A 13,878-nucleotide genomic window follows, 5' to 3' on the forward strand; every position below is an offset into this window, starting at 1 on the left:
AAGACTATTTAAAGTAAAAAAAAAAGTATATTTCTATAATGTCTATCACGAGCAGCTCCCAAAATTAGCTTCTTGCTAAATGATACAAAAATTAGGGAAATCAAAACAAACTGTTATAGTATTCTACATAGTGATGTAAGTATTTTCTTTAATACTGTCACATAAAGTAATTATCAATGGCAATTGTGGTAAAATATTTCCAGAGTCCGTACCTTCTGTAATGACTACTGGTTGTACTTTTTCCTAGAAGTAACCGTGTGGGCTGACCAAAATGTGATCTTCTTGCTTCCTTCCGATATGTCCAGGGAAGATTCTCCTGTGCACCTAGAGAGAATTTAGCTGGGAGTTAGCTGGGAGTTAGATTTTCCCGTGGCAGACTCCACTTGCAGTTAGAATCTGAATCTTTCAGCTGGAAGGGCCTGAGAAATGATTTCATCTGATTCCCACAGGAGACCGAGCCCCACATCCCAGGACATGCTCCAAGAAGCCTTTGTGCGTGTGGGTAAACTGAGTGATTATAGGATTTTGATGAAGAGTAAAGATTCTATATTTAATGTATATGGAAGGAGCCCTGGTTGGTGTGGTTCAGTGGATTGAGAGCCGGCCTGGGAATCAAAGGGTCTCCAGTTCTTTTTTTTTTTTTTTAAGATTTTATTTATTTATTTATTTATTTTAATAGAGGGGAAAGGAGGGAGAAAGAGAGAGAGAGAGTAGCATCAATGTGTGGTTGCTTCTCATGGGGCCCCCAATGGGGACCTGGCCTACAACCCAGGAATGTGCCCTGACTGGGAATCAAACCTGTGATGCTTTAGTTCGCAGCCCGCACTCAATCCACTGAGCTATGCCAGCCAGGGTGAAAGGGTCTCCAGTTCTATTCCCAGTCAGGGCATATGCCTGGGTTGCAGGCCAGGTCCCCACTTCGGGATGTGCAAGAGGCAACCACATATTGATATTTCTCTCCCTTTCTCTAAAAATAAATAAATAAAATATTAAAAAACCCCAATATATGTGGAAGGAGTATATTTTGTAAGTTGATGTGGACATATTGGTAAAAGTGATCTACTAGTGATGAGGACCATAAACATACCATGAGTCTCTAAACATGTTTTAGTGCCTGAAAAATAAGCTGACAGTGGCAATTTAATCGGCTTCCACTGTGGCATGTACAGATGTGGAAGAATGCTTATACAAAATTAAGATGTACAAGCATAGTTTTCCACAGGCCATCATTTGCAACGCTGTGAACTTGGAGTCTGTGCAATAGTTTCTTGATCTGCACTTACTTCGTATGATCCAGGCCAACCACAGGGATGCAGAGTGGTGAAGTTCCTGGAACTAGGGACCTACAGCAGAGGCCCTTGCTGGTCCTGCAGCATGTGCTGAACTAACAGGTCCCAGGATGTCTCTTTAAAAAGAAGGGAAGGCAATGAGAGTTATTTGTCCAGAACGGAATGTTTTGAAGGAAACCTGTCTCTAAGTATATAATGAGGGTGTATTTTACAAAAGATTGCAACTGGCTGCTTTGCTTTGTCATTAAATAAACAAATTAACCTTAATTTTCAGAAGCAGTTATAAATAACTTAAAAGGCAGAGTGTTGCCATCTATAATTGACTGGTAGGCTTACTGGGCTTTTCTTTGTAAAAATAATCCTGAATTAGTTGTTCATTCCTCTGGTATACAGTTGGCAGAATGTTGCTAATGTTTACAGAGAAAAGTCTGCCTCTTAGGATCTCTTTAAGGCTACTGAGCCTAATGCTTGGGTTCCCATCCTAGACTAGAATGCAATTCTTATCCACAAAAATCTGGGGAGATAATGGCAGTAACACATTAATGTTACTGATTTATAGCAATAACAAGAGCAAAGGGAAAGCTATTTTTGAAGATACGGAACTTGCAGGTTTGAGGATTCTGAAATTTAGAGATGAAAAGATACTTTTGAAAAGTTTATTTTTTTGGTCTCTTGTGCTCTGGCGAAATTCCAAAGGAAGACTCATTTCTGTTTTTGTTAGCCTTTGTCTTTCACATATGCTCTCCGCTGAGGGTGTTTCTAAATTTGGAATTGTTGGGGAAAGATCACTTTCCTGAGAACAGGTTAGCTAATAATAAAATTTAATTTTCAAATTTTTGTTAGGTTTAATGTTTTAAAATGTTTTATATTACATGGTATAAAACAGATATTAACATTTAACTTGTATCAAAACTGCATTCTGAAATATTAGAACTACCAACTTAATATATAGATAAAGATTCCAAAACTTCTCTAAAACACCCGCTATCTTAAAACACTTCAAATTTAAAACAAAATTATTATGGCATTGCCACTTTGAATAAAATTGGTTTTAATCTACTGGCTAAAACAGTTTATAAAAACCAACTGCCTGAGGTTCATCCAGCTCCACTTCCTTGCATTCTGTTCGAGGGTGATTTCGGTCCCGTCTGTGCAGCGAGCAGGAGGTGGCAGCATTACTTCAGCTGTTCCAAGGCACCCCGCACTAATCCCTTCCAAACAGAGGAGGTTGGGAGCTGATGGAGAGCAGAGTTATAGCAGCAGGTGCTGCAGTGTGTGTCTATCAAGCAGAATACATAGGAAACAAATGTGAAATAAAACTGTTTAATGCCTCTGAATGCTGCAGATTTTTACGCATATTTTCCAGGGTAATAGCCCCTTCCCTTGTAAAAATGAAATGGGTCAGATGTTGAGATTTTTATGGGATTTAGAAAGCTGTACATGCCTCACAAAAAACTTGGCTCTACAGCTGTGGGATTTTTAATCTCCATTTTTTTTAAACGGAGTAGTAATTTTCTAAGAACACTAGTCACTCATCTTTCTTATTTCTTCCCCAATTTCTAAACAAATTTTAATAATAATGGATAAGAAACCTCGATCTCAGGTCAATAAAAATACATGTAATAGGCACCTGCACTACTTCTATCTGTTTTTTTAATATGTTAGTGCAGGAGAGAACAGTTTAGATTGGCAAATGCCTGGCCCTCCGGGTCTCAAGGACTCAGTCTTTCTAGCATCCAATTTGGCACTTTTCCTTGTGGGGGCAGCTCCCAAGGGACATCAACCCACAGTGTGGGACGTGGACGTGCAGGGTCCGGCAGAAGTAACGCCGGCGTGAGTGTGCTTGGTTGGGTAATAATATGGGTGTGATAATTTATAGTTTTAATTTGAACATTTCACCTAAAATATCATATAGTGTGCTTGAGTGTGATAGTGTTATGTTACAGAAATGCATGCTTATGATTTTGTAGTTAAAGAGTATGTAATAAAATAAAAGGGGGATTATTTGTGCCGGACCCTGTATTTTGCTGAAATGCTTTTTAAAATATGTATCTGTGAATAAGTGTATATATATTGCATACGTTAAGAACTTATCCTTTATTAGCTTCCTTCAGGAAATTTAACCAGCTATTGGAAGAGTACCCGGAGAGTCAAAATTTATTGACTGCAAGAAAAAGAGAAAATGAAGGCCAAAATAGGATGTTTTTTTGTTACCTATGTTTGGTCCTCACCCTGTTAAGAAAGAAAAGATTCAAAGGTTTATTTTAAATTGGAATATTGCATTTCAACTTTTACCTACATTTTAAAATTCTGTGTTCTTTTAGAAGTCTTGTTTAGGAGATATTTCCCCCAATAATTCCCCCCCCCCCCCCGCTTTTATAATATGAATTTCTGTTGTTCATTTTCAATAACCTTTGAGCTTTAATTTCTTTATGCCTGCATATAGTCTGCTTTGGGCAATGCCTACTTTCTCTTTATTTTTCTTTTTTCCCCAGTTTTGAGAAAGCAGCCCTCCATAATGACATAAAGTTGACTTGTGTATACTAAACAGGACATTTTATTAATATGCTCACTTTTTTTTCATTAAAATTCTGGGTTAACAAATACATAAATACAGCTTTTATGGTTCACCAGAGACCCAAAGGCAAGCCTGAAATTTAGTCTACCAGCTGGCAGTGTGCATCACTTATTTCATGTCAGAAACAATCACTTGAGTGTGAGTTCGAATAAGTGAAACCCGTAGTCACTTAGCCAGAATGCAGGCAGAGGTTTACCGTGGCCTGCATACGTAGTAGGAAGGGAATATCTGTTCTTAAAGCCTACTTCCCCTTTTGTTTTTAATATGCGGGGTCTCCTCATCAAATACTTGTGAACAGAGACACTGGTACTAATTTTCATCCTTGTGGACAAACTAAGGGTTTTATAATGGGATGTGACAGAGATCCCTGGTGAGTTTGTAGGACCAGCTACCAGGCATCAGATTGGTTAGCAGAGAGCAGAGGTTGTTATGATGTTCATACTAATCCATTTGAAAAGTGATAACTCAGAAAGGAGAATGCAACGCTATGTATATAAGTAAATATGGAGAGAGCCAGGTTGTACAGCCCACCCTGGCTTTACAGTCCGGGGGACTTGGCATGATTCCTGGCTTCGGCAGTTGCCAATAGTGATTGTGAGACACTAGAGAAGTCGTTTAGCTTACATGAACCCAAATTGTTTTTCTCCAAAATAGGAATACTACTAATACTGTCCCATGGTCTTTTAGTGAGGATTAAGTGAGATAATATGTGCAAAGTCTTAGCCCAGTGTCCAGAACATAAATGGTGGTGGTTACTATCATGATGACACAGAATTATCACAGCAGAATTAAATCTATATAAAAATAGTCAGATCACCATACTTTTTCTTTGCAAAGCCCTACCCTATATAAATACAGTTTTAAAATCTGTAAAAAATCTAGGATATCCCCAAAGGATTAGGTTATAACTTTTAGTTACATTGTGCTTGAGACAATATATTTATGTAATCTTTTCAGAAAAGTTTTATAAATCACTTTCCTAGTCATGGGCTTTATTACTGTCTCAGTCCTAAGGGTTTCATAGAAGGTAGTCTAAAGATTATTTAGGAAGATTGTAGAAAACTGTTCTGCCCAATGGGAGTCTGTTCAGACTCCTGCTCTTGGCTTTGCTCTCAGCTGTGGCATCATTGCTTCCATAGGTGTTGAGAGCCTCGTGTGTTAAGAGCCTTGGTTGTGGCCATTTAGAGCTGTTACTCTGAACAGCGTGTCCCGAACAGGACATCCATTTTTGCATACTACTTACATACTGGATGTCTAAATAGAAGTTTACTTCTTATTTCTATAGACTATCCTTTGTTACCTAAGAAACAAACTGAGTTTAAATATTTCCGATACCTAGAACTTTTGCTTGGAAAGCTGGTCGATAGTGGGTCCTGTGTGTATATTCCTCTCCCTTAGATTTCTGCCCGGAAGACACATCAGCATTATCGGATTCCCTTGATCACCCTAATTAAAACAGAAACCCCTTCTCCATATTAGGACTCTTTTCTCTCTTTTCCACTTTCTTCTTTACTTTGTCTCTGTACCACTCATTGCCATCTGACACCCTATATGTAAATTTCTTATTTGCATATTATATGTCTTCCTCTGTTAAAATTTGATTTTAATTTTTATAAATGAGGAGATAAGGGAGGACTTTCTGAAGAAATAATTCTTGAACTGTGATGTGGAAGAAGAGGAGACGATAAGTAGGGTGACAGAAGAGAAGATCCTTCCAGGCAAAGGGCAACACATGGGCAAAGGCTTCCCTGCTGTGGGAGGGAACATGTGAGAACAGGGGACACAGTCCTCATTCCCTCTCACTGGTCTCCTCCTTGATTGCGGAAATCATGGCCATTGGAGTTCTCAGGCTCAGTTCAACATACTGATGACCAGAAAGTGACTGTATTAGCCTCTTTTGTCCTAAGTTCAAAAATTCCAGGGATGGACTGTGATGAGCCCTCTTGGGGCAGGAGACTAGTTGGAGGAGTGGAGCAGCGTGCCTGGGCCAGCTTGGCTGACTCCCTGACCCCTGGACCAATTCCTATGATCAAAGAGGTTGGGGTGAGGGGTGCATAAAAAGATGATAAAAAGATGGCAGTCACCACTGAGACTCCATGTTACAATGGTGGAAAGGCACATTTCTCCGAGAGAAAATGAGGATGCGCTGCCAACTAGCCAGAGTACTAGATACCCACCATGGTAAATGCGTATGAAGATTAAAAAAAATTTTTTTGCAGTCCAAGAATCAAGAGGTTGGGGACATATCGTATTCAAGGAAGCAAGGAGATGTCACCATGCGGGCACTTTGGGGAAACAAAATACCTTAGAAATTTCCTGTCACAGGAAAAGGAGTAAACTTGAAGAACGGTGATATTTTAGTTGATTTCTGCTCAGTTGATAAATACTCTGTACAATTACCAGGGAAATCTGTTGTATATAAAACGTTGTGTTAGTGAGCCTGATGGAATTAACAAGGTGGGATGTGTCCTCCTGTGAGGAGAAGAGGTCTGATAGAAGGTAGAATCCTGTAGGAGCAGTTGTCAGATGGTATGTGATGGCTGCCCATGGACCTGGGAGCTGGAGTTTTTCAGAAAGAGATTTTACATGGGTGACAGGAAACCATGCAGATCTCAGCATTATTCAGACTTGTGCTCGCAGTTTTCATTTTGCTCACTTACATATATTCTCCGAGTTTGTGGAGAGACTGGCCCAAATGAACTGTGTTCATGAATATCCCTGTGTTCTACCAATGGGAAGTACCAGCAGGGCGCAAAGGCAGAAGTCTGGGGTGTTTAGTCTGGGTTTGCATGTTGGTTCGCTGCGCTCCTATACAATGATAGGGCAGTCCCTACTCTCTCTGGGGGAAATAACAGCTTTCTGTTATTGCTAGTCCTGGGATCCTATCTCATTCCTTACTGTTTCCCCAAACCCTGGTTATTCTTTCTGTAATCAATCCCTTCATTAAACTCTGCTCGGTTATCCAGTCCAAGTGTGCCATGCATTTCTTTTTGGGACCTGGACTGATATGAAGACGTGGGGTACTCTAACAATAATTTTTGGGAGCTAATGAGGATTGGGAGATTGCAGACTGTTTTGTGGAGTTTGTACAGAAACACGAAGGCAAACCTGAGAAGACTGAGGTGCTAATGCAAAACGCCCAGCAGAGAACAAATAAATACCTGTACTCAGTCAAACTAGATATCTGCAAATCCAGTATAAAGCAGCCTGATGACAAATGGCCCAAGTCCATGCTGATCATCACAAAGGCAGGAGACTGAATTAGCGTACATTTTGGAGAAGTGTAGAGACTGACAATGCCCTTTTCTCAATATTAAGCTCTGGTCAGTTCGATGTTCATGGGAAGGGGATGATAATAGCTCCCTTTTTCATGCTACTGGCTTGTAAAATGAGATTGGCAAACAGGCCGCCACCAGTTCAGCTGCATCAGAGGAGCTCTGATTAGGGGAGGCATCTGCGGAGGGTAAGTGAGAGGCACTTACACAGCCAGAAGAAACCCAAATAAATGGAAGGAAGAAAAATAAACCTGAGATGCCACAGAAGTTAGGAAGCAATTTATATACCAATCCTCAATGGCAGAGGGACTTTTGGGAGAAAAATCAGACACTCACCTGTGATGGAGACAGAAGTAGCCTGGGCGCTCAGGGGACCAATAGGCATAGTTTCTCAGATGTGTGTGCATTGATCTTGCAGTTGTATTTGTGAGTGTGCACGAGTTGATTGAATATAAAGAATAAGTTCTTGTTCTTTATTATCCTCGATTCGTGTGGCACCTAGCAAAGGCCTTTGCATGTTGAAAGTGCAAGCAAGCATTAGTTAAATGAATAAATAAAAAATAATCTCCTGAAAAAATCAAAACAAACCACCAGCATATTAATAAATGAACACTTTTGTTCGTGGTGTTATGTTTTGCTTATTTAACTGATTTTTGCTTTGATTGGGATTTATTAATTGACAATAGTCTATTAACAGTCAATTATTAAACCTGTCAAAGAGGTGAGTATCTGTTTGCTAAAAATTAATTGCTGTGATTTCAAACACTTTTTGTAGGCGTTACAAAAACATTCATCAGTTTGTTAAGCATTATTACAGCCACTGTGACTTGTGTGTGTAAAGTGCAGACGAGATGCTCATGCTGTCAAGTGACCACTTATTTCTACTTTGGATCCTGCGTTGTGTGGGCCACTCCTAACCTGAGTGAAAGCACCAATGACAGAGCAATGGAAAGTCCAATGCTTCTCCTGAATGAGAACGTAAAACACCCCCCCTCCCCCATGGAGTATCACAACCATCATCCTTACATATTTGTGAGTTTGCCTATTAAAGAATTCCATTTCAGTTGAATTACAAAAATTTTATCAATTTGCTATAGTTCTTTTAAAAGCTTATTTTGTGCTATCTGTGGTCACTGCATGTGAGGAAAATGAGAAAATGTGTTTCACATGTTAGATTCATATGTAAATTTAGCTGCAGCTCTAGGCTTGAGATGAAACACTGGGCTCCCATAGAATTTTTACACACCGAACAATAAAAGTCTGCAATCTGATCCGTCACACATCTCCATAAACCTCTGACATCGAATTTGTTCTATACTGATTGTTTTTTCATTGATCCAAGTGTTTGGTGAGGAATTAAGGGGCTTTCCTTCACAAATATTTTGCTTGATTTACAGCGTCTTGGACTGTGATATTCCTGGTTAGAATATTTTACTGTTGAAATATTTGAAAAAACCGGTTGAGTTCCTGAAGGATAAGGTGCATCCGTTCTATGTGAAGCTCTTTGTTCAGACTTATTATTTCAGCCTCCAAAATGTGTTTTCACTAACATAATAGCGTGATAAATGCAAAAAGTGTGTGCACAGCTTTAAGACATTTGGAAATGCTTCTATAAGTTGCTTTTATGCTGGTTGGTTTACTTTTCCTATAAAGGTATTTCTGGTCCACACTCTACTGTTCACACATTTCTGAAAGGTAAGCATGAACTGTGTGGGCATTCTCTTTGTGGGCTTAAAGAACTGGAGTTACATGGGACACAGTTTTACTCTTGTCTAATTGAGTTCTCCAGCTCCTTCCTTCTTGTGTACCTGGACATCAGTTTCATTTGTTTTCCTTTGAAAGTTTATGTGCGTTTCCTTACCTTACGGTGCATAAACGTTCAGTTAACCAAGAGTTAAGTGTCATGTTTGTCCTGGATTTTCTATGCTGCTTCTTTCTCCTTTTGACCTTCCTAATCACTTCCTTATCTCAAGCACTTCGTTGTGAGCCACCAGAGCAATAACCATCACCTAGACACCTGAGGACAGCACTAAGACAGTTTACTCCTTTGCACGCTGTGTCTGCTCTTCCCAGCACGACAGCCAGCAGCCACGCTAGCAATGGGGCTGGTCCAAATTGAGGTGCACTTCAAGTATAAAATTCACACTAGATTTCCAAAACTTAGTGCAAATAAAAAGGATGTAAATCATCTTTTCAATAATTTTCATGTTGATTACATATTGAAATGATAGTATTTTGGGTTTTATTAAGAAATGAAAATGTATTAAACAATTTTTTTTAAATGAGGTTACTAGAATATTCTTTTTAAAATGTGGCTACCAGAAAAGTGGCTCATATTCATGGCTTGCATTATTTTAGATTAGACAGTGCTGCTGGATATCAATTTTTCTCAAATGTGGATGCTACCCACTAGAAGCATCTAGGGAATTTAGAAATCTCCCACAGTTTTCTGGGTCCTACCACAGACCTACTAAGTCCAAATACTGGACATGGGCTTTAGGATCTATACTTTTTCAAAGCTCTCTTGGTGATTTTGAGGCCACCGATGCGCAGAACAACATGTGAGAGCTTGCTCTCTATGCCCCTCTTTTGCTGCCTGGTGACCATCTTTGGACTTGGATCTCAGGTCCTGTGACTGAAGATGGCTGTGGGTAAATCACAGAAAGCAAGTCCTCCCTGCTTGCAGAAGTAGTTCCCTTCCTTGAACTTATTTTAATTTAGAATCCTTTAAGAAGGGGCTTAAGGAAGCCCCTTTAACTTTAAATAAGTTAAATTCTTCCTTTAACCTATTTAAATTTAGAATCCTTTAAGAACATTTGCATAATAGTATAGGAACTGTTTTGCCCTGACTGGTGTGCATCAGTGGGTTGAGCATCCTCCTGCAAACTGGAATGTTGCTGGCTGGATTCCCAGCCAGGGCACATGCCTGGGTTGCGGGCCAGGTCCCAAACGGGGGTGTGCGAGAGGCAACTGACCGATGTTTCTCTCACACATCCCTGTTTCTGATGTTTTGTTCCCTCTCCTTCCCTTCCCCTCTCTTGAAAAGAAAAAATACATACAATCTTAAAAAAAAGAAACTCTTTTATCTGATTTAGCGGGTCCCAGCAGTAATCATTTACTTTTATTTTTTTAAGGACCCTTAAATTATTTTTTAGAGCGGTTTTAGGTTCACAGCAAAGTTGACAGAGAGGCACAGAAATTTCCCACATGCCCTCTGCCGGACACGTGCACAGCCTCCCCCACTGTCAACATCCCCCGCCTGGGGGGCACACTTGTTACTGGTGATGGACCTGCATTGTCACATCCCGTCACCCAGAGCCTGTACTTCACTTTAGGGAGCACTCTGGGTGTAGTAGTGTTCACTCTTGAAACACCTTTGTGGGGGAATGACATACAGGGCCCGGCAGAAGTAATGCCGTTCGGTGTGGTTGGTGAGGTGCGTGAATGTCTCGGATGGGACGACAGCTATTTGAACATTTCACCTCAAATATCATGTGGCGTGCTTGAGTGCAATGTTGTTACGTCACAGAATTACATGCTTATGATTCTGTAATAAAACACTTTTATGTAATAAAAATGGAGATGTTATTTGTGCCAGACCCTGTGTTTATATATCAAACATTTTATTCTAACTTAAAAAATATGTACAGGCATCCCATTATCGATCTTTTGGTGCAGGGCCTGTGTGTTCTGTGGATGCACCGGTCTGCTGACTAGAGCTCTCCTGTATCCCTCTCCCACAGGCGACATCCAGAACACCGTTACAGTTTCCACTTCCATCTCTTTACAATGTAAAAAAGATCTTAAATAGACTTTTGAGGCACTTCTGTAGTTTGGTCACTTAATTTGGCAGAAATCCTTTTTCTACATATCTTTCCAAAGAGTTTAACTTAGTTTCCACCAAGGTAACCCCTCTTTGTTTTTGCTCTTATGTTTCATAAGTTTACATAATATTTATTAAATTACAAAATTCCAATACCCATTGCACAGGTCTGGTAACCAACTTACTTGATGTAGTGAAGTATCAAACTCAACCAGCAGGAGCAGTGTCGCCCAGGCCTTTCCAGATGCGGTCTGATGCTGAGAGCATTTAAAATTTCACTGGCATCCCTCTCCATGCTTCACACAAGGAATGCAGAGCATGGTGAATTAATCTGGCAAATCAGTTAATTGAAAGTCATTAAAAGCTCTGCTATAAAAAATAATATAATAATAGCAATAGTAACTAATATTTTACACTTACTATGTGCCAGGCATAGATACTATATATAATAGCTCACATTTGGCTCACAAACATCCTTTGAGGCATGATTTATAATTAGCTTCATTTTACGCACGAGGAAGTCAAGGCTTCCAGAGGTTAAGTTACTTAAGGTCATACAACGTTAAGTTTGCAGATAGAATTCAAACCCAGGTCAGTCTGATCCCAGAATCTAGGACCAACTGTCAGCTTCAGAAGCCTAACCCTGATGAGAAGGTTCATGCTGCCCTGTGTTGGAGAACTCAGTCGGTCTGACAGTGATCTATGGGCCCGGGTCAAGGGCAGAGACTCTGCAAAGCTAGCCATCACCATAACAAATAACTTGCATGTGTGTCCTAGATCAGAGAACAACTCTATAAACCTCTTTAGAATATGATGAAGCATTGTGTCATTAATATATCTACATCTTAAACCAATGAGTAGGTTGGGTGTTTTGAAGCAAACTTTGCTAAGATTATTACTTGAGCTAGAGCCCAAGCTTCAAGGAGAGGAATAAATTCTTATCCTCGTTTCTGGACACCCTATCCCGGGATCCCGAAACCAGGTATTTGTCATGCTGTCTCCTTTGTGGTACTTTTCCTCGGTGTGATGAATGTGGCTTCCTGGAAAGGTCACTTTCCGCCAGCCTCGAGGCAGAGCCCTTTCAGCTCAAAGAAAAATAAATTGGCTTCAGAAAAAAATAAAAAATCACTGTCAACATTTTAATCCTTTCTTTTCTATCTTCCTTTTCCTGACTGTGGTACCATGCATATTTCAGTCTTCAGGGGTCCATCGTTCATTCCCGGAGAGCGTCAGGTGACCGGGATGTGCACCTTGGAGTGCGCTTTATGTGCTTTGTCACACCCGTGCGTGTCTGTGATCATGAATCTCCCGGGGGTCAGTCTCCTGAAACACTGCCCCAGGCTGCCTCTGCCCCCACCACATACTTTTCCGCACAGAAAAGCTGGGTGGGTCCCTTTGCCAAAGTGATTTTTGGTAATAAAATATTTTACCAAGAAGTGTTTTTAGTGAGCTATGAAGCACTTACAGTGATTTACACCTATTTTCCTGTCTCCGCAAGTGAGTAAGGGCATTTACTGTCTTTGAAGTACAATGACACACAGCGAAGTCATTGTATTTATTTGGTGGTTCTAGATTTGCTGAGAGTTTTTACTTTTGCAACTGCTGCACAGAAAACAGTTTTTTTCCTACTGATAATTTTGTTCTCAGTGTTTAAACAAAGTAAAATCAAGCTCTGCAGCTTCCCTTTTCACATTGGTAAAAGCAATCAAAATTGTCCTGTGGAGTTTTCAGTTCATGAAAGCTTGCTGCCAGGGAGGTGAGCAACTTCGTTCGGGCCTTACACTCGGTTGGACACAGACTGGCTGTGTTGTGCCACTGGAAATGAAAGACTTCTGGCTGCCAGAAAATAAGCAGCTGCCACAAGCAGGTACGCAGAGAACAGGACCGCTGAAGTTTCTCTTCTGCCAGGCCTGCGTCTGGGAGGCAACATTAAACATGAGTTTTATTTAATTTCAAAAAAGTTTGCTTCATGGTGAGGAGATTCTATCACTTTCCCCATAGCGTTTCAAGATTGGGAAATCAATTGAATATCAAGAGTAGATGGAAAGTGTGGACATGTCTTTATAGATGGACAAACTCAACTAATTTGCAGGGGACACTGGAATTTGGACAATAGCTCACGTGCCTTGTAAAATAAATACTGGCGATGAAGCAGATTAGTGGTTCTCAAACTGGCCCCCAGACCAGCTACATCAGTGGCACCTTCATCTTAGGAAGCAAATTTTCAAGCACCACCCATGTTTTCCTAAATCAAAAACTCTGGGGTGGGGTTCAGTGTCCTGAGCTTAAGCAACTGTTCCACGAGATTCTGAACACTAATATTTGAGAATCAATTGCCGTCTATAATTACTTTAGTGGGAAGGAAGTTTTGGCACCATCTCTCCAAACTTATCATTTAATGTATAAAGATTTGAGGCTTAGAGAAGTCATGTGGTTCATCCAAGGTGTTGTTTCAAGTTGCAAGGAACAAAATCAAACAATAGCCGTGTAGTTAATGGAAATTTACTGGAGGAATTTGTAGGGTATCCCTGATATGAAGTCTTAGGCTGTGATGTTGTGTACCCAGGCATCATTCTTTCTGTTATTGCTAATACCTGTAATGACCTTTTCTCTCTCCTGCCTCTTGGCTTCTGCTTACTTTTGTTGCCTCATTACTTTTGCTTAATGCCTTTCCTTCAACTGGTGTTTTTGGTCTTGTTTTTCAGTTTCTGCATCAGTCCACCTCCTGTATGCCACTCTTTGTATTACTATTTAAAGCCCCTAGGGAAGAGGATCTGGTATAAATTGTTAAGTTCCTCTATTAGGCAGAGCTCTAGTGCCAGATCTTTCTTTCTTCCTCTCTTTCTCCCTCCCTCCCCCCCACTTCCTTCTTCCCTCCCTTCCTCTCTTCCTTCCTTCCTTCCTTCCTTCCTT

The sequence above is a fragment of the Phyllostomus discolor genome, chromosome 4, assembly GCF_004126475.2.
Source record: "Phyllostomus discolor isolate MPI-MPIP mPhyDis1 chromosome 4, mPhyDis1.pri.v3, whole genome shotgun sequence".
NCBI lineage: Eukaryota > Metazoa > Chordata > Mammalia > Chiroptera > Phyllostomidae > Phyllostomus > Phyllostomus discolor.